This window comes from Anolis sagrei, chromosome 4, assembly GCF_037176765.1.
Source record: "Anolis sagrei isolate rAnoSag1 chromosome 4, rAnoSag1.mat, whole genome shotgun sequence".
Classification (NCBI taxonomy): domain Eukaryota; kingdom Metazoa; phylum Chordata; class Lepidosauria; order Squamata; family Dactyloidae; genus Anolis; species Anolis sagrei.
Window position 1 is genome coordinate 134,612,650 of NC_090024.1, and position 21,193 is coordinate 134,633,842.

The window sequence follows — 21,193 nt, forward strand, 5'->3', positions numbered from 1 at the left end:
CATATAATATTTATATTATAATGTAATGCAATATAATACTAATAATAATATGATATTATAATTATATATTTATATTACATGTAATATTACTAATAATATTACAATATAATGATATAGTACAATATAGTAATATTTAATACTGATATTGTACTATGCTAATAATATAATATATTGTGTGTGTGTATGTACTATATATATAAGCCATCCCCTGCCACACGTTGCTGTGGCCCAGTCTGTTGATCTGGAAAATAAAGTAATGAGAAAGTGTTGGTTTCTAATATATGTAATTTCTTGATGCTTGTGGGTAAACAGTATTTCTGTTTCTTTGTCAGTGTTGATGTGGAGAGTGTCTGGTTTGGCCACCCTGGAACATGCAACATATCATTGTCCTTCTTTAAGGGTCCCTTTCAAATCTATGAAACTATATCTCTCTGTGTGTGAATCATATCTATCTATCTATCTATCTATCTATCTATCTATCTCTATGGCTGGATGGCTCTTTGTCAGGAGGACTTTGATTACGTTTTCTTGCTCTGATGAAGGGAGTTGGACTGGATGGCCTTAAGTATTTTCTGTTGGTCATGGGGGTTCTGCGTGGGAAGTTTGCCCTGATTCTGTTGTTCGTGGGGTTCAGAATGCTCTTTGATTGAATCCCAGTGACTACAACTCCCAAATGTCAAGGTCTATTTCCCCCAAACTCCATCTGTGTTCATATTTGGGCGTATTGAGTGCTTGTGCCAAGTTTGGTCCAGATCCATCATCGTTTGAGTCCACAGGGCTGTCTGGATGTAGGTGAACTACAACTCCCAAACTCAAGGTCAATGCCCACCAAACCCTTCTAGTGTTTTCTGTTGGTCATGGGAGTCCTTTGTGTGCCACTTTAGGTTCAATTCCATAATTGATGGAGTTCAGAATGCTCTTTGATTTTGGTGAACTATAAATCCCAGCAACCACAACTCCCAAATGACAAAATCAATTTTTTTTGAGTGAAGGACATACATTGGGTTGTTAGGTGTATGCTGTCCAAATTTGGTGTCAATTTGCCCACTGGTTTTTGAGTTCTGTTAATCCCACAAACAAGCATTACATTTGTATGTATGTATGTATGTATGTATGTATTTAGATAGATAGATAGATAGATAGATGATAGATAGATAGATAGATAGATAGATAGATAGATAGATGATAGATAGATATCTTGTAATCTGCTCTGAGTCCCCTTAGGGGTGAGAAGGGCGGCATATAAATGTCATAAATAAATAAATACAATAATGCATAGCTATTGACCTTCTTTATAATCAACATAACCGGGAAAACTGTGGTCCAGTAGGCTCTTTGTCCCTGAAAAAAGTGGTGGAGGTAGTGCCTCTGTGTTTGTTCATCTTGTGCGAGTTGAGATGAGAGGCCCTCTCCCTGCAATTGGCAGCAGGCTTCATCTACCCACTCCAGGCTCCAGCCTCCCTTGCTCAGCATTTGCTTCACTCCGAATTACAGTTTCCAGCAGGAGTTGCCTGCAGGAAATCTGTTTAAAGCACCAGCTGACTGGGATAATCACAGCACCACTGAGAGCATTTGCTCCAAAGGGTTTATGAAGGGAATATAAAATGAAAGTGGATGTGACAGAAGGACATGAAAAAACAGGAGCTGAGGATGAATATTTATGATTGCATCAAAGCTGATTGTGAGGATGTGTCTTCACAATACCTCCAATGTTGCCTGCTCTTCTTTGCCAGACACAGAGGTATGACACAGTTGTGTGTTCATAAGGCTCCCCACACACTATTCTGAACACACATCGCTCTTGAACATAACCCTGCCTAACTGTTTGCAAGAATGAACCTTCCTGTGTTGTTGCTGTTTTTAATTGCCACATGTAGCTGTGCCCAGGAGAAAGTGTTCTACTGTTAACCGTATTTTCTCCTTGTTAGTTTGGATGCGGTTTTTCTTCTTTTCCCTGAGATGGCTCACTTAATGATGATCTTTCAGGATCCTTTAAATGCTACTAGGGCTTCTTCATCACTTTATGCAATGTTGCAGAGACAGCAGAAAAAAAACAGGTGCAATGCAGTGCAAGGCTGTATGTCAAAGCAGCCTGGGACTCACCTCCCCGGCCCACAAAGTCACTTTGCATAGCTATCATTTCACACGTTGTTGGAAAGTCCTCGAACTGAAACCTTCTGGAATATGCAGGTGGCTGACATTGGAGGTTAGTCAACATTTCCTCTGATGGCAAATATTTTGGAACTACTTGTGGTTCCTGACTACTGAGAGAAAGGAAAGGTTGATGTGCTCAAAAGGACCTTCACAAGTACACCACCCGTGTAATCCAAAGCCAGACCCCAGCAACCGGTAAGCTGTAACCAATGAACAACTGAACTGCTGCTGCTACCAGCCACTTTCTTCTAATGCAGCTTGATCCATTTTATGAGTTCCAGGTGTGGAACATTTCAAATATCTCACTCTCTGTAATGCTAGAAATTTGGGGACTAAAGGGGAATTTCATGGAAGTGGAAGTGTTTGTGTCTGAAGCCTTCCCTTCGTAACACCTACACTTCTGACAAACACGGCTCCCTTAACAACATAATCATTTAGTTCTTAAACTACATATGGGGGGTAGGAAGTGTTTACTCAAGGATGAGATAAAGAGAACGTCATGTTTTGTGAATGCATTCTGCCCCTGAATAATACTTCTCATGGGCTGAGCTTCACCCTGGTATTCAAAGTTATCCTTGCGCTAAACCAAAAGGTTCTAGAGATAGAACCTTTTGGTTCAGCACAAGGATAACTCTACTGTCCAATGATTTTGTTGGCTCCACCAAAGACTTTATTAAATGGGCAAAATTTCCCATTCTACAATGCTTGGTCCTCTCTTCTGGCCCGGAATCCAGTGGATCCCATCACATGACGTCGATTTACTCCCAGTGGTGCTCTGTGCCTGAAAAGAGGTACAAGTGTTGTAGGAGGCAGCACCGACAGCATGGGAGGCTTCCCGTGTTGCATAGAAAACAACAGGGGAGAGCTGGGTGACAATGCTTCCTCCCATGAGATAAGATGAAGGGCTATGTGTGCACTGTGGGGTGAGGGGTTCTCCACACACCCCACTGGGCCCCATCAGATTTGCCATGGTCCATGGTGAACCCACCCCCCCCCCTCAATGTGATGAGGTCCCAAGACCCACACACTGAGGTGCTAAGCTCCTTTCATGTCTTCAGAATGATCTGAACAACCAGTATTTTCAGTTCTCAAATGATTGGGAATTATGGTGGGGAAACTAACATTGACATGTTGTTGTAACAGGAAATCCTGTGAGCCTCCCATTGCTAGTGATGCAAGGAGCACTTGGTGGGGCCTTGTCCAATCCTAAGAAATCTACCGGTTTTTTTTTTTTTTTTGGGGGGGGGGGGGTTATAAGGCATATTTGTGATTAGGAGACTAGGTATGTCAGATGTTCATGACTCAGGGGCTGCCTGTATCTTAGGCTTAAATTCAATAGTTATTATTTTTCCCCAAGGAAACTTTCAGTTCCTCATCACTTTGCTAAATGAAAATTCTCAAGATTCTTATAGAGTTATGATCTCCAACGTGGAGGCCATAGGTACATCTGCGCCACTGCGCACTGCGGTACATTGCAATGTGGTACATTGGCCCACTGCGCCACTGGGGGCTCCAATGAAGAAAAATAAATGGTTCAATCAAGGAAGCTACAGCCATGAATGTGCAAGACCTGAGCAGGGCAGTTGATGATTAGTACTCTTGGAGGCCTCTCATTCATAAAATTACATGAAAAAACAACAACAACAATCTAACATAACCAAGTATGGTATCAGTTAGGGAAAGATTGCTGGCTCCCCGCATTAGATGATTGTTATTGCTGTTAGTGTATTAATTTGATTGTTTTAATCAGTTATAAGTGTTGTTGTTATATTGCATATTGTATTTTGTGAATGTTTGGCATCAAATTGTGCCTTTTTGTAAGCCGCCCTGAGTCCTTCCTATGGGGTTGAGAAGGGCGGGGTAGAAGTACTTGAAATAAATAAATAAATAAATAAATAAATCTGTATCAGGAGCTACCTGGTTGTACTAATTGTTCTGCTTTTAAGAAATTGCTTTTGTTTTTTTAGTGGTGTTGCCCAGATCCATATAAAAAACTCCATTGCGGGTTTGGGGGTATGGGCCTCTTTTTTCCCTCCCCTTTAAACCCATGAGCCTTACTAGAAGTACCCCATTGCCTTTCCTATTTTCTCACTATTTTATGGAAATGTTAGGAATCTTAACAGTGTCTTTAGGCACATGCACACATACACTTAAGCAATTTTAGCAGCTGTGTACAGACATCCTCTCTTGCTTTCTGGCTAAATTGTATACATCACTCTTCAGATCGGTAGCTCATACCCCACAGATTGTCCATTAGGACTCCAGTTTTCCCACCTTTCTACATCAGGACTCTTCCATTTTCCTACCCCTTTTGAAATCTTTGGATTTCTATTAAGACTGCCTGAGAGAACCAGCTCCTAAATCTAGCCTTTTAAAAGTAATTTCCCCATATGAATTATGCTTGGTTGTTCCCCCCTCCTTTTTAGAGACACCCCTCCTCCTTGTTTGGATTTTGACTTCAGACTTGGCACTGTAACTTGAGCAGCAACCAAAACACTCTGTCAAATGTTGAGGCATCTAGCATGATGTCCTGATGTGTTTTGGCTGCCACGAGCATGCAGACATCCTCTATTATTATTATAGATTTTTAAACGGGGAAGCTGTCAGGTGGCAAAGCAAAGTGCCAGCCTCCAGTGCCACCGTCATTTCTGAAAAGGTCTGGGGCCCCATGTGGTTCTTAGAAAACAAAAATGGCAGGCAGCAATATTTCAGCACTTCATTTTGAAATGCGTCGAAGTGTCTGCTTTCTAAAAATGCTAGTTTGTGACTGGTCTCAGTCCCCAGGGCAGCCACTTTGTGCAAAGACTAACATCTTTTCAAAATACCTCCAAAATCCACATTAAAATGGCATAAGCCCAATATGCACTTACAGCATTCCCATGGGCAGCTTGCAATTTGCAGATATCCATTGTGCTCTCCTCCACATCAGACCGACTGCCTGCCTAACAGCACCATCACTCTTTGCACCACTACAGGGGGCATGAAAGCAACTACACTGAGTAGGGTCACTAGGTGGAAGAGGAGGCAAATGCATTTTACTCAATCCTATGGTCTAAAAAGGGCTACACTTGCTGTTTCTGCTAATGGCAGTGCAAAATCTGGGATGGTGAAAAGGGGGAAATGCTTGCTCTCTCAGTGATACTCATGATTCCCCACACTCCCCATTAGTGGTGGCATAAAACAAGAAATGGGCAACTGACTAGAGATTTTAGCTTCTCTCTACCTCAGTAGAGCCCCCGGTGGTGCAGTGGGTTAAAACACTGAGCTGCTGAGCTTGTTGATTGAAAGGTCGCAGGTTCGATTCCGGGGAGCGGCGTGAGCTTCCCCTGTCAGCCCTAGCTTCTGCCAACCTAGCAGTTCAAAAACATGCAAATGTGAGTAGATCAATAGGTAACGCTCCAGCGGGAAGGTAACGGCGCTCCATGCAGTCATGCCGGCCACATGACCTTGGAGGTGTCTACGGACAACGCTGGGTCTTCAGCTTAGAAATGGAGATGAGCACCACACCCCAGAGTCAGACATGACTGGACTTAATGTCAGGGGACTACCTTTACCCTTTACCTTTACCTACCTCAGTAACGCCCAAACAAATTTGCTACCCTATAGATCTTGCTCAGGATCACTAGACTCCCATTCACAGAATCATAAAGAAGAGACCACAATTGTCATCCATTCCAACTCATCCTGCCATGCAATCAAATCAAAGTGGCCACTCAGCCTCTGTTTTAAAACCTCCAAAGATAGAGACTCCACCACAATCCATGGCTCTTACTGTCAGGAAGTTCTGTTTGACAGAATCCAAATTTTCTCTGTGTGTGGCCTGCAGACCCCTTGCCAAACCTGTTCCCAACCCCAAGAATGAAAAATAGTATATTAGCCATCATTTATAGCTTAGATCAATTCTTAAGAATGAGTATGGAATGGGTTCAGTGGTGTTAATATGTAGGAATGGTAATTTCACAAGCACAGTTTCATGAATGTGTTTTATTCTCTCTGTGCAAAAGAGACCACAGCTTTGTTTCCTGGTCAAAACTTGGCAGAATTGGAAGTCCTCCACACTTTCAAGAATGCAAGCCACAAATTGTCTGTACTTTACAGCCCCTCCTGACTCAAGGCTTTCTGAAGAGTAGCTTGCAAATATGACCAAGGCTACAGCTTCTCAACAATGCCTACTTACCTTGAAGTGACAAGGCTCTTTCCTCATGGTGAGAGTTTCATTTATGCATGCTACTGAAAGTAGATAAGCTGCCTGTGTTTCCAAAACTGCGCAATCAAGGCGAGGGCAGGGTGGGGAACTTGAAAGTCATTTCTTGAGAGCTGGTGTAGCATAAAGATTAAGGCTGCAAGGCTAAACACTTAACATTTTTATCACAGTGACAGTTACATTGGAGTAAACATCCATAGCATTGTGTTGACCGAGACAGAACTGTAGAAAGTTCACAGAAAATGCTGGTACTCAGACATGCTTGCCTATGTTACTAACCAGACTCCTTGGTATATAGAGGCTCTTGGGGAAATGAAATGGGAAGGATGATGACTAGAGTGCAGATGGCAGAAAACTCAACTTACATGCAATGAAACACAATACAGAGGACACCTTTGCTCCTGTAAGGTGGCAATATATGCTGCAAAGAAAGCTTTCTTCTCTGCACTTATTGTGTCTGCAAATTCATCTCCAGCTGACCTGTTCAGAGTTGTGAGAGGTTTAACCCTGGTACCCTCCCTTTTAAACCTGCTACTAGAACCTTCAATGGCTCACTGTGGTGTCTTTAATTATCATTTCACAGATAACATCTCAGATAAGAAATGAATTAATAGATGTAATTGGAACAGAAGTTGATAATGAAGTGTCCAGCAACTCTTGTGAGTAGGATTACACTGCATTAGTTTCAATTGGTGAATATTGCTGATGTGGACAAGCTGCTAGGGCACATAAAGAGGACAGCCTGTTTTCTTGATCCCTATCCCTCTTGGCTGGTCATCCAGGGAGAACATGTAATTCAATCCCAAACACAACAAATTATCAGTGCATCCATCATGGAACCAGTAGTTAGAGCCCAGCTGAAAAACACTTCTCTATATCCCTAAACATTAATCATTACAGACCAGTTTTTAAACTTTCTTGGGGGGGGGGGGGCAAGGTGACCAAGAAGGCAGCCTTCCTCCAACTCTAGGCGATTTTGGATGACATATACGTCTTTCAACTATTTCAAACCAACTTCAGAGCAGGAAACTCAGCTACAGATAGTGTGTCTCCTCTGAATGAATGCCTGGAGAAGGTAATGGGCTGGATGAAGAAAAACAAACAGAGACTGAATCCAGATAAGACAGAGGTTTTTGCCATTAAGGATCTTAACCTAGGGATGGAGGTGTATCAACTAGTTTTGGTTGAGGTTTCATGAGTTGAGTGTACTCCTGGATCCATCTTTCCAAATGTCAGACCAGATAGATGTGATGGTCAGGACTGCTTATTATCAGCACCAGCTGCACCTCTTCCTTGAATCAGAAGACCTAAAGATGGTAGTGCAATTTATTTATTTATTTATTTATTTATTTCGGACATTTGTATCCCGTCCTATCTTGACCTCCACAGAGGGACTCAGGGCGGCTAACAAAATGGCACTCCATGGTGCCCACAACCAAAAACATAAATATGCACTTTGAATAACAATAGAACAATATAAAACAATATAAAGACAGTATAAAACAGTATAAAAACAGTATAAAACTTTCAACAATCAACAGTTGCCAGTTTAAGTCAAGTGCTGGTAATAATCTCAAGGTTGGAGCCCCTGGTGGCGCAGTGGGTTAAACCCCAATGCCGGCAAGACTGAAGACCGACTGGTCGCAGGTTCGAATCCAGGGAGAGGCAGATGAGCTCACTCTATCAGCTCCAGCTCCTCATACGGGGACATGAGAGAAGCCTCCCACAAAGATGATAAAAACATCAAATCATCCGGGCATCCCCTGGGCAACATCCTTGCAGATGGCCAATTCTCTGACACCAGAAGCGACTTGCATTTTCTCAAGTTGCTCCTGACACGACAAAAAAAAACCCAAAAACCTCAAGGTTGGAATTCTGCAATGCGCTTTACATTGGGCTACCTCTGTACCAAGTTCAAAAACTTCATTTAGTTCAAAATATGGCAGTCAGATTAGTTACAGGAACATCTAGGAGTGAGCATATCACATGCAAACTCAGGTCACTCCACTAGTTGTCAATTAGTTTGCAGGCAAAGTACAAAGTGTTGGTTACAACCCTAAAGCCCTACATGGTTTTAATCCAGGGGCCCCATCGCACTAGAGAAAAAACCCACTTAAAATCCGGTTTCTGCCTCATGCAGAATTCTGGGATTTGTAGTTTAGGGAAGAGCCTTTAACAGCCTCACTAAACTACAAACCCCAGAATTCTGCAGGAGGCAGAAACCAGATTTTAAGTGGATTTTTTCTCTAGTGTGATGAAGATTAGGTTACCTATAGGATTGCCTTCTCCAGTATAATCAGCCCTGGACACTAGGTCACCTGGAGGGTGTTAACTCCAGCCAGTGAGAACCTGATTGACCACTGTCACCCAGAGGATATTTTCATTAGCTGCCTTTGGACTGAGAAATGACCTGCTGGAAAATATGCAACAGCTAAATGAGCTGTCGTAATTTAAAACACAACTAAAGACCCATCTCGTTCAGCAACTTTTAACCATGAGTTTTGGATTTGTATTCTATTGCTACTGCATTTTGATCTTTGAACCATTTGTTTGGTATTTTAAAGTGGTGTGTTCTGATATGTGCATTTTGTTTTTTGTATTTTATGTTGATTTTTTTTATTGTTTTGTATCCCGCCTTCATCTGTGAGGAAAGGTGAATAACAATATTGATGATGTCTTTGGAGATTCCCAAAAAGAAAATCTGTCTTTCTGCAATGCCCTTCCTAAGTGCTGCGTGGGCAAGGCCCTCCGCACAAGCATGAAATCACCTGTTTGCCACGGAGCCAACACATGTTCCTGGCCGTGTTTTTTTCCTGTAAGTGACAGTTTCCATATTGGTGGGTAATGAAGCTGGGTGTCTGTGTCGCAGCCCATCTGTTCCCAGTGCCTGACACTGGCAGCCCAGGCAGAAGGAAAGCTGTGCTGTGTAAGATGAGCCAAAAACTTTTATTTTGCACTGCAGAAGTCTTCTTTATTTGTCAGCATCAGCCCCAGATGCCATGCACACCATTCTAAGCAATGTCTCCGATTGTACTACCTATACACTGACCCCAAGGCTCATTGTATCTTCTGATTCACTGTGATCTTTAAAAATACATCCATAAGATGCAAATAAGAATGTATTGAATGGGATTATATGGCGGTGCAGATTCCAGCCTGATATGCTGTGATAGGGTAGAGTAATTGTGAAAATCAGTCACAGGACCTTGCTGCTGTTGTTAGAAAAAAGCATTCCCAGCAGTGACGAACAAATCTGAGACCTTAGGGAAGCATCTTGCCCTCAGCCTGGCAGTCGAATTGAGGCCTCAATCCACTAAGAGGAGGAAGAGAGGGAAATTGAGAAAGGGAAAAACATGAGTGTCATGGGGTGGTGGGGAGAGAGAGGAATGTGACATTGTCTACTTCGAATCTCAGAGTTGGAAAACATGTGGCTGAATATCAGATTGGCCAAACAGGTATGGCTGTGATGATGGCAGAACCTTGATAGCAATTAAATTCACTCACAAGGAAATCTTGGATATTTCTTTAAGCTAGGTTACTATACAGGAAGGTTTCGACTGAAAAAAAACATGGGGAAGTTAATCAATTCAATACCCCCAAAAGCTCCATCCAGGGGCGGCTCAACCCATTACGCAAAGTAAGCGTTTGCAGTATAGTTGATTTTGCCCAGGGGCTCTCTTGAGGCACTCTTGGGGGAAAATAGACCTTGACATATGCGAGTTGTCGTTACTGGGATGTATAGTTCACCTACAATCCAAGAGCATTCTGAACTCCACCAATGATGGAATTGAACCAAATATGGCACACAGAACTCCCACGACGAACAGAAAATATATATAACAATGATTGGTTGGGGGGGGGGGGGCAAAATACTGTTTGCTTACTGTTGAAAATTACCTAGGGCCGCCTCTGGCTCCATCCCATAACTCTCAAAAGGTACTCCATTCAGCCTCCCGATCTTCCATTCTAAGCTGCATTGTGTTATCAGGCTCTTTCTCACACAGGGCCCCAGACATTTTCATTCGTTGACCTTGGCTGTGAACTCATGGCATGGAGATGTTGTGGTTCTTGAACACACCAAATACAAGTCAATGACAATGGCCATGCCAAAATATGTCAAAAGGTATTTCTGAGAATGATCAAAACTTCTATTTCAAGCAGTGAAACCCTGGGATTTATGTATTGAATGAAAGACTCAAGGAAAGAAGAAAGAAAAAAACACAGATCAATACATACAATTTTGAATGTGTATGCTCACAACACTTGCCAGATGGAGGTAGCTGGAGTGTCCTTCCAAATAATAATTTTGCTGCTCCACCCCATGTATTACTTCAGTCCCTAAATTTCTAATGCTGCAGAGAACAAGACACTGGACCCATCTTCCCTGTAATATAATGCAGTTTGCAACTTCATTATATGGTCACTGTAGACCAGGCATGGGTAAACTTTAGCACTCCAGGTGTTTTGGACCCCAACTCTCACAATTCCTAACAGCCTACCCGCTGTTAGGAATTGTGGGAGTTGAAGTCCAAAACACCTGGAGGGCAGAAGTTTGCCCATGCCTGCTGTAGACTCATCTAAGTTTATATTGACTATATAATGCAGTTTCAAAACCACATTGAGCTAAGTAGACTCCATTTGGGATAGGGTCCCAGAGATTAAGAAGTAATGCTCTTTAGAGGCTCACATGCTCCTAGCTGATAGGCCTAATGTCAGTGATGGGCAGTAGGGGCAGAGCTAAAAAACATGACCTTATAATAGTTGAATTAGGGGACTGAACCTTGGTCTCCAGAGTTGTAATCCATTGAACATCAACTTCTGGGAGTTGGTGACCAAAACAGCCAAATTAATATCAGGTTTTACAATGTATTGTAATGTAATATAGCTGAGTCATGCACTGCTAATAGGCTTCTATTGGAAATGCTGAGTCATGCATTAACTGTATATAGAACTTCATTTGGGGAATATGTTCTGGCCTGGTCCAGGTGATTGTGAATGATGTAATCCTGGGTTTGAGTTAAGTCAATGAGTTGGGAACCAATCAGTGATTGCTATGTGTAAATGAATTGTATATAAGGAAGTCATGTACAGTGTATTCTCTCTCCTTGTGCTGTGATGCTGTTCGTCGAAGGCTCTATGTAATTGATTAAAAGAACCTGTCTGCTAAGAAAAGACATAACTGTGTTCTGTGGTAAGTTTGTAATGTCATCTATTTATTTATTTATTTCAGAGTTTTCTATACCGAGCTTCTCACCTCTTTGAGAAACTCAGCCCGGTTTACAACCATAAAAACATACAATCAGTAAAATATCATAGTTCATAATTACAATAACACATTTAAAATAACCACTATATTTAAAAAACTATTATTATTATTATTATTATTAACTTTATTTGTACCCCGCTAGCATCTCCCGAAGGGCTCGATGCGGCTTACACAGGCCGAAGCCTCAAAACACAATACAATAAAAAACGTAACACAACAATAAACAAGCAAATCAAAACAATTAAGCAAAACAACAACAATGGCAATACATCAAGACATTATTTAAAACTGGCTCGGCCGGTGCAATGGGGTACAGGGTTAAAAGTGCTGAAATGGTAGGAGGAACGTAGGATAAAAGTGCGGTGTGCAGCGACATTAGTTGTGCTAAAGTGCTACTATGGCTTGGGATGGGGGTTCCTATTCTGAGAAGGCACAGCGGAACAGCCAAGTTTTTAAATTCCTTCTGAAAACTGCTAAGGTAGGGGCCTGTCGGAGATCTTTTGGAAGGGCGTTCCAAAGTCGGGGGGCCGCCACAGAGAAAGCCCTGTCCCGTGTCCCCACCAAGCGCGCTTGCGACATGGATGGGATCACGAGCAGGGCCTCCCCAGATGATCGAAGTGAGCGTGTGGGTTCGTAGATGGAGATGCGGTCGCGCAGGTAGGGTGGTCCCAAACCGTTCAGGGCTTTGTAGGTAAGCACCTGCACCTTGAATTGGGCTCGGAAAATAAATGGCAGCCAGTGGAGCTCCTTAAACAGAGGGGTAGACCTCTCTTGATAATGAGCCCCAGTTAGCATCCTAGCCGCTGCCCGCTGAACCAATTGAAGTTTCCGAGCCGTCTTCAAGGGCAGCCCCATGTAGAGCGCATTGCAGTAGTCCATTCTAGAGGTGACCAAGGCGTGGACCACCCCGGCCAGATCAGCCTTCACGAGGTATGGTCACAGTTGGCGCACAAGTCTCAGTTGCGCAAAGGCCCTCCCGGATACCGCCGACACCTGAGCCTCAAGTATGAGAGAGGAATCCAAGAGGACACCCAAACTGCGGACCTGTGGCTTTAGGGGGAGTGTAACCCCGTCCAGCACAGGTAACCACCCTATACCCCGATCCGGTTTACGATCGACCAGGAGGACCTCTGTCTTGTCGGGATTGATCTTCAGCTTGTTCTTCCTCATCCAGATCGACACAGTGGCCAGGCACTCGTCTAGCACCTGAGGAGCCTCCTTGGAATTAGGTGGAAAGGAGTAGTAGAGTTGTGTGTCATCCGCATAAAGATGGCACCCAACTCCAAAACTCCGGATGACCTCTCCCAGCGGTTTCATGTAGATGTTGAAAAGCATGGGCGACAGAATAGAGCCTTGCGGGACCCCACAGGTCAAAGGCCAGGGGTCAGAGCAGGCGTCTCCCAGCTTCACCATCTGGGTTCGACCCTCCAGGAAGGACCGGAGCCACGACAGAACCGCGCCCCCAAGGCCCATCCCAGAGAGACGACCCAGAAGGATACCATGATCGATGGTATCGAAAGCCGCTGAGATGTCCAGGAGAACCAGCAGAGTCACACTCCCCCTGTCCAGCTCTCTGCGGAGGTCATCCACCAAGGCGACCAAGGCTGTCTCGGTGCCATGACCAGGCCTGAAGCCAGACTGTGACCGATCTAGGTAGTTGGTATCGTTTAAGAAACTCTGGAGCTGGGAGGCGACCACCCGCTCCAGCACCTTACCCAAAAAAGGGAGGTTGGAGATTGGCCTGTAGTTACTCAGCACCGTGGAGTCAAGGGAGGCTTTTTTGAGGAGTGGCCGAACCACAGCCTGTTTCAGATTGGATGGAAAAAACCCTTGCTCAAACTACGGTGGTCAGTCATCATATTAAAAACAAGTATACCTCATCTTCCATCCACAATCCTAGGGTGCTGTCTCATTCATCAAAAGCCTGTCTCCACAGCCACATCTTCACCCGTTTCCTGAATGTCAGGATAGATGGGGCGGTTCTGACCTCTGGTGGGAGAGAGTTCCATAGTCACGGGGCCACCACCGAGAAGGCCCTGTCCCTCGTCCCCACCAGGTGCGCTTGTGAGGCCGGTGGGACCGAGAGCAGGGCCTCTCCAGACGATCTTAGTAGTCTTGATGGTATGTAGGGGAGAATACGTTCGGAGAGGTAAACAGGGCCGGAATCGTTTAGGGCTTTATAGGTTAACACCAGCACTAGACTGGGGGAAAACAATAGTAAAACTGACAATGGCCGGGCATGTGCTCAAGTGTCTGTAAAAGAGTTCCAGAGTGACTGCAGTTTGTGGGAGCAGTTGACTGAAAATACTGTGCAGGAAGAAGCTACTGGAAAGCGCTGAAGTTGTGCAACTGATCTGCTGCTGAATTGTGAAATTAATGTCAACAATTTGACACCACTTGAACCACCATGAGTTAATGCCAAGGAATATATAATTACATATTGTTTTTGTGATTAATCACCATGCTTTCATTATGTTCAATTTGTAACAATGAAAATACATCCTTCATATCAGATATTTGTGGGGGTCCTGGTGGCACAGTGGGTTAAACTACTAATCTGATGAACTTGCCAACCGAAACATGGGCGGTTCAAATCTGGGAAGTGGGGTGAGCTCCCGCTGTTAGCCCCAGCTTCTGCCAACCTAGCAGTGTGAAAACATGCAAATGTGAGTAGATCAATATATACCGCTTCTGCAGGAAGGTAACGGCGCTCCATGCAGTCATGCCGGCCACATGACCTTGGCGGTATCTACGGACAAGGCTGGATCTTTGGCTTTGAAATGTAGATGAGCACCATCGCCCAGAGTTAGACACGACTAGACTTAATGTCAGGAGAAACCTTTACCTTTAAGTATCAGATATTTACATTACAATTGATAACAGTAGCAAAATTACATGTATGAAGTTGCAGCAAAAATAATTTTATGGTTGGGGTCACCACAGTCATAAAGGTTGAGAACCACTGCTGTAGAAGATGCTTAGCTGTACTTCATAAAAAGGAAAATTAGAATGTTTAACAAGCCTTGCAAATACTAATTTGCAAAAAAAAAGTTTTATTTTCACTCCTATTTTACATACCTATACACCCAGGGTCGTTGAAAAATTCCTCGTGCCAAAAGTGGTTGTGAGTGGAAAAATATAAGAAGTCATACTTTAGAGAAAGGTGGCTCTTAATAGAAACACAGTTGAATCCTATGGAGGTCTTCTAACATGTAAATCCAATTGTGCTGGACTGGATTTTACAGGTAAATGTGGGAGTTTATTTAGCTCATTTTCTTTCCCATCTTCTGCTTTTCTGGGTCATTAACAACTGTGCTGTTGTTTGCCTTATTTCTATAATGAGGCTGCTAATCAGAACTACGAGCATTGTCTTAGATTAATTCTCTCATCCATTTCGGCATTGAAATGGATTTTGACTGATCTTTAAAGGTTTTGACTCACTGTCCATTGATTAGGGCATAAACATGAGGTGACCATTAGTAATTCTAATTGGTAACAAAAAATCAGGACTGCATTATTATCGATTTTTTTGGGCAGGAATATTTGGTGGCATGGATCTCCCCAAGTGATTTCAAGGCAACATATGTCAAGTCTTATGATCAAATTCAACATCTCAGTTTATTGTGTTGCGGATGTTCTTTTTCCCTATACATATAACCAATCTCTTTATTTATTACTGAAACAAAAGGAATGTTATGTTTCTGAGTGCATCAGGGGATGTGATCTTTTGACTGGCCGCATGTCAGTGAATACATACACATGGTCGTTCTAGCTGCATCTACACTGGGAAGTCTGACCTGGCCACGGTAGTCCACACTCTGGTTACATCCCATATAGACTACTGCAATGCTCTCTATGTGGGGTTGCCTTTGAAGACTGTTTGGAAGCTTCAAATGGTCCAACGGGCGACAGCCAGGTTGTTAATAGGAGCGGCGCTCAGGGAGCACACAACCCCTCTGTTGCACCAGCTCCACTGGCTGCCAGTCTGCTACCAAGCACAATTCAGAATGCTGGCTTTAGCCTATAAAGCCCTAAACGCTTCTGGCCCAGCTTATCTGTCCAAACGTATCTCTCCTTATGAACTATCAAGGAATTTAAGATCTTCTGGAGAGGCCCTGCTCTCAGTCCCACCTTCTTTACAGATTCGGTTGGCAGGAATGAGAGACAGGGCCTTCTCAGCGGTGGCCCCTTAGCTGTGGAACGCCCTCCCTAGGGACATTAGATCGGCCCCCATCCTCTTAACATTTTGTAAAAAAGTCAAAACCTTACTTTTTGATCAGGCTTTCCCAAATAGCAGACAAACCCTGAACTTGGAATGACTGGACAATGTGATTGGATAATTATTTTGGTAATGAGACGCGGTTTTATTACTTATTGAATTTTATTTATGTTAAATTTTATTTATGTTTTATCGGTTTTATTACTTATTGAATTTTATTTATGTTAAATTTTATTTATGTTTTATCGGTTTTATTACTTATTGAATTTTATTTATGTTAAATGTTTTAACTGTTTTTATATTATTGTGGGCACCGAATTGTGCCAATTTGTAAACCGCCCTGAGTCACCCTCAAGCTGAGAATGGCGGTATATGAATATAGTAAATAAAACTGGGATTGTGGCGCGGCAGGCTGAGCGTCAGCTGCATTAAGATCACTCTGACCAAAAGGTCATGAGTTCGAAGCCAGCCTGGGTTGGAGTGGGTTTCCAACCAATTATGTGTAGCCTGTTGTCGACCTTTGCAACCCGAAAGACAGTTGCATCTGTCAAGTAGGAAAATAAGGTACCACCTTAAAGTGTGGGGAGGCTAAATTAACTGATTCATGAGGCCATAAAGAAGACTCCAGAAAAGCATTCCAGCGGGGAAGCATGCGGGAATGCGGAAGTGCTTCATCGGCGTCGCAGATGGATGATGAAAGCAACTGCTCCCCAGCGGCCAGAAAAAGTTAAAAAAATAGCCTCTGTCTAAGTCCGTATATGTTTGTATGTCAAAACTGGCATTGAATATTTGCCATATATGTGTACACTGTAATCCGCCCTGAGTCCCCTGTGGGGTGAGAAGGGTAGAATATAAAAGCTGTAAATAAACAAACAAATAAATAAATAAATAATCTGATTTGAATTAGATTATATGAGTCTACACTGCCATATAATCTAGTGCAAAGCAGATAATCTGGGATCAGAAATTAGCTTACATGGCAGTGTAGAAGGGACCCATGTCATCGTGTGCCTGTCATTTCACACACTGACTAAAGCTAAGTGTGGAAACATATTGTAGGATCACTGCATATTCCAGGAATAGCTATCCTGCTGAAAGAACAGTGGATTCCAAATCAGTATAGGGCAAAGTAAAGGGTGGAGAGTGAGACAAGGGAGAGCATAAGGGGCACAACTTCCTTGGAAGTAGAATGAAGAAGCGAGAAGCATGTCCTCCTTGCCTTGGGTGGTTGGATTGCATAATTTAATTATCCAGATGTGCTGCAGTCACAGCACTGTGCACCACGACCATTTTAGAGCAAGGTGTTTTGTAGCAGTGTAATGGGCTGTAACAACATTTTATGATTCATTTTAAAAGAAATTTTGTAAAGTAAATATTGCAGAAGAAGTCACCCACCTTTCTGCACAATTTGTTATTTTCCCTGGGAGGACTGTGACAGAGGAATCAGTCCTTGCCTGTACCTCTAATTTCATCTCATCCATTTTTCTGAGCCTTCACCAGTGATATGGTCTTGCTCTCTTCTCATTTTTGAAAGTGATTCTGCTGCCTGAGAATTTGGAAATGCTACGGACTCAGTATTCAAACACAATTCATCATCCTTTACCAACGCAATGCACTATGCACATTAGCTCTGGACTCTGACATCTAATGATGCTTTCTTTCTATTTTAGCTGACATTTTTGTAGCTAGCCTTATACATGCTGTGCTCCAAGCTCCACAGCTGCCATTCTGTTCAAGTGCCACTGCCATTTCTAAATCCGCTTCACAGCAAGAGCGAAACCATCCCTCTGGCCCTACCGAGGTCCCTCCAGGGAGGCCAGAGCTCAGAGGAGCATGATCTGTTCCCTCAACCTTTACCCTCTGTTTCCCTCAGCCCATTCCACTACAGCACCAACAGTTGCGTACAGGAGTAGCGGCTGACATGGAATCGGCTGCCAAGAGGCCTGGGTCTGTCACACAGTGTGCACTGCAGACAGACGAGTTGTCATCTTATGGAAATGGTGTGTGACATTGTGCAGTGGCAGGACTTCATGCAGGTCATGATGCAATGTATCCCACCTAATTACCCACAAGACAAATGTCTCCGTCCATGAAATGCTGCTGGGTCTAGCTGCAATGAGAAATTATTTGCAGACTGCCAGTCACACTCTTCCCCATGTTGGAGGGGGTTGCATCTCAGCTATGGCTTCTTTTCATTGCACTACTGGCTCGGGGTCACTTTACTGTTCCCAGATGGTGGAAAATGGCAAATGCACATTTCTATTTGACCTGCAAGGGGTTTAAACATACAAACCACTCCTCTCCAAATGGTGGGGATAACATGTCCTGTTTAACAGCCCAGGTTGTCTGGTGCTTATGATTAATCTTAACTGCCTGTGCCCACAACACAGGTAGAGAATTGATGTAAAAAGCATTGGTCCATTTTATGGCCAAATGTGATGTTTGGAAGCAAAAGCCACAAATACCCCCAACATGATTTGGGCCAGCTCTAAATCAATTTTAGGGCCAGGGGAGGCCCTAGTTCTAGAGTAACTCAGAGGAGACCCTAACTACTATTTACTATTGGACTGGTCCAATAATGGTACTGAGAGGGCAAAAAATGTGGAGAAATTGCCCCATAGATGTGTGGGTGTCTTGAAAGAAAAAGATGGAAATGCCCAAGGAGTGCTGTGAGGTGTGGTCCTACAAGGTCTCTTGAGGAGATCAACTCTGGGCTAAAATAAGATAGTCTTGAATCAGGAAAATCGTATAACATTTGGATACATAGGCTCCATCTACTGAGGCAATCCCTCGTTGGCCGAGTAGGATAGTCTTCCAGGATCAGAATTCTTGTGAGTCTGTAGGTGGCTGTGGAACCCTATTCTTGATCTGCATTTTCTTCCGCAGTGAGGGCATTGGTTTCCAGGTGGAAGGCGGTCCCGGTTGGGGTTGGCTTGATGCTCCTTCCTCTTGGCACATTTTTCTCTTTCATTTGTTTTTATTTTCTTTGGAAGACGCCTGTGCGTGAGTTTTTTTAATGTGTGGAGGTCAGTGCACAACTGATCAACACACAGTCTTCACAGAGTGAGGTTCCACTGGTGGTGTAGTTTAACACAATGGCCATAGCTTCTCAGTCTGTTGCAGCCTTCTTCTGTCTTCACAGCTGTTATAGCATGTATCATGTTATCCTCCGCCTGCTCCACTGTTGAGGTCTTTGGGTCTTCGGACTGTGCTTGGTCTGGAACCTCCCTCGCGGCCACTCCTGGGAGTGCACGACTCCAGTTGTTGTGCCCACAGGTTCATCGGAACACGCAAGTCCGCTCACCACGACAAGGTGACAGTCCATCGAGGGGGCTCCATCTACACTTTCATATAAAATCCAGATTATCTGCTTTGAACTGGATTATATTAGTCTACATTGCCATATAATTACGTTCATTGCAGATGATCTAGATTTTATATGGCAGTGCAGATGGGATAGAAGACATTGAATTGCCTCAGCAAAAAGCAGTTGAACAGGTTGAAGTGAATTGTTCTCCTAACTGCTTATACCACAATATAAACCACTAAGCTTTTAAGATGTCACAAGGCTATGTTTCAGTTTCCCCACATTCTTGTTCATAGAGAGAGGGGGGAAGAGAGGGAGGGAGAGAATGAGAGAGAGCGCAGAGATGAAACGAAACAACGAATGCAGATCTAGGGGAGCCTTCATTCGCTCCCTAAGTTATCTACTTCCAAAAAGGAGAGATTAGTTTGACTAATGTTAATAGGCTGGAGAAATGTTAATTTGTAGTCCAAAAAACAGACTGAATCTTTACAGATTTTCTTCTGTGAAAGAATGTACATTCATTACCGAGAAGAAAAATGGGTCAGTTAGTGTACTATTATTAACCCTCTAGCGAAGGGAGCAACGTACCTAACCAAGGAAGAGAGGGGAGGTTGGAGACAGAGAAACAGTGTGGGGAGCTTTGCAACCCATTTAAAAAGTGAATGGCTTCTGCAATTATCCTTTTTTTGTCAGAAAAGGGTGAGCTCTGTATTAGGTTAGGAAAAGTAACCCCTATGTCTATAAGACCATGCTTTGCCCTTCCTATGCTAGGAAAATGGCAAGGCACGTGACTAAGGACCTCATCAGACGGAGGTCCAATTGCCAGAAGTCAGCAGGGGAAACTGCGGCAGCATAGTGTTTTGACCCCTTACCTTCACAGGAAATTTTCCAGCTGCCCCCAGCTTCCTCTCATGCTGTCTCTGGCGTAGTAATGAAAACATGAGGCAGTCCATATTCTCAGGTGCTGCCGCAAACCACGCTGCTGAGACAGAGCCAGGACAGAGCCCTGATGGAAGTAGCTCTGCATCGTGTGATGAGCTCCATTGGACTCCGTTCCGGCTGCATCTCCGCAGTGTCCTAGGACAGGGAAAAAGCCCTGTGTGATTAAGTCTTAAGAGAGTAAACACCCAATGATGCTTCAGATGCTGTTAGCAGCAGTATACCATTAAGGGTTGTGATGGAAATGGTTAGATTTAGGAGAGGAAAAAAAAGAAAGCATGGTCATAATTACCCTATATGCTCAGGTATAATAAGTCAAGAAATTTTAGTCTAACTATCAACTCCAATAACAGATGTCAACGTATCCATTGGTCATTGTGAGTACCAGGCCTATAGCCAGGATTTCATTTGGGGGGGGGGGGCTGAGCTTGTTTCGGGGGGGGGGCTGAGTCTGAGTGAAAGAAGGTCTACCCTAGCAAACCTTTTGTATTGTTACCCCAATACCCCCATGCATATGGGATATATTGAGTATGGTGATCAGATCATGATATGAATAAACATAACAATTTAAATAATGCACCAGTAAGGCCTTTTCGCGAACCACAATGAGAATTTGGGGGGGGGGGAGGGCTCAAGCCCCTCAAGCCCCCCCCCCCCCCCCCCGGCTACATGCCTGGTGAGTACTGTACATTAACTTATCAAAACAGAAACCATCTTCTCAGAATAGAGTGGCAAAGAGCAAGAGCTTAGCCTGACCCAAGAGAACCTGAAAGAAGCATCAATCCCCTTTACACTCTTTACTTCTGGCCTTTTTGAATGTCTATGTGGGGGAATTGCAGCAGCATCTAGGGGTGAATGACCCTCTGAAGCAGCATCGGTGCTTTCCCTTCAACTTACCCATGGGTCATATAAAAATGTTAAATTTTGACTCTGAAACCTGCCCTTGACTTATACATGAGGTTGATTTATACATGAGTGTACATGGTAAGAAAAGTAATATGCCACTCTCTGGTTTATATTTTTGAACCCAAATAGTAAAATATGGCATTAGTATAGCCTCTTTATAAATTTCCTAACTACTATTGTAAAGATCCAACCAGTCCA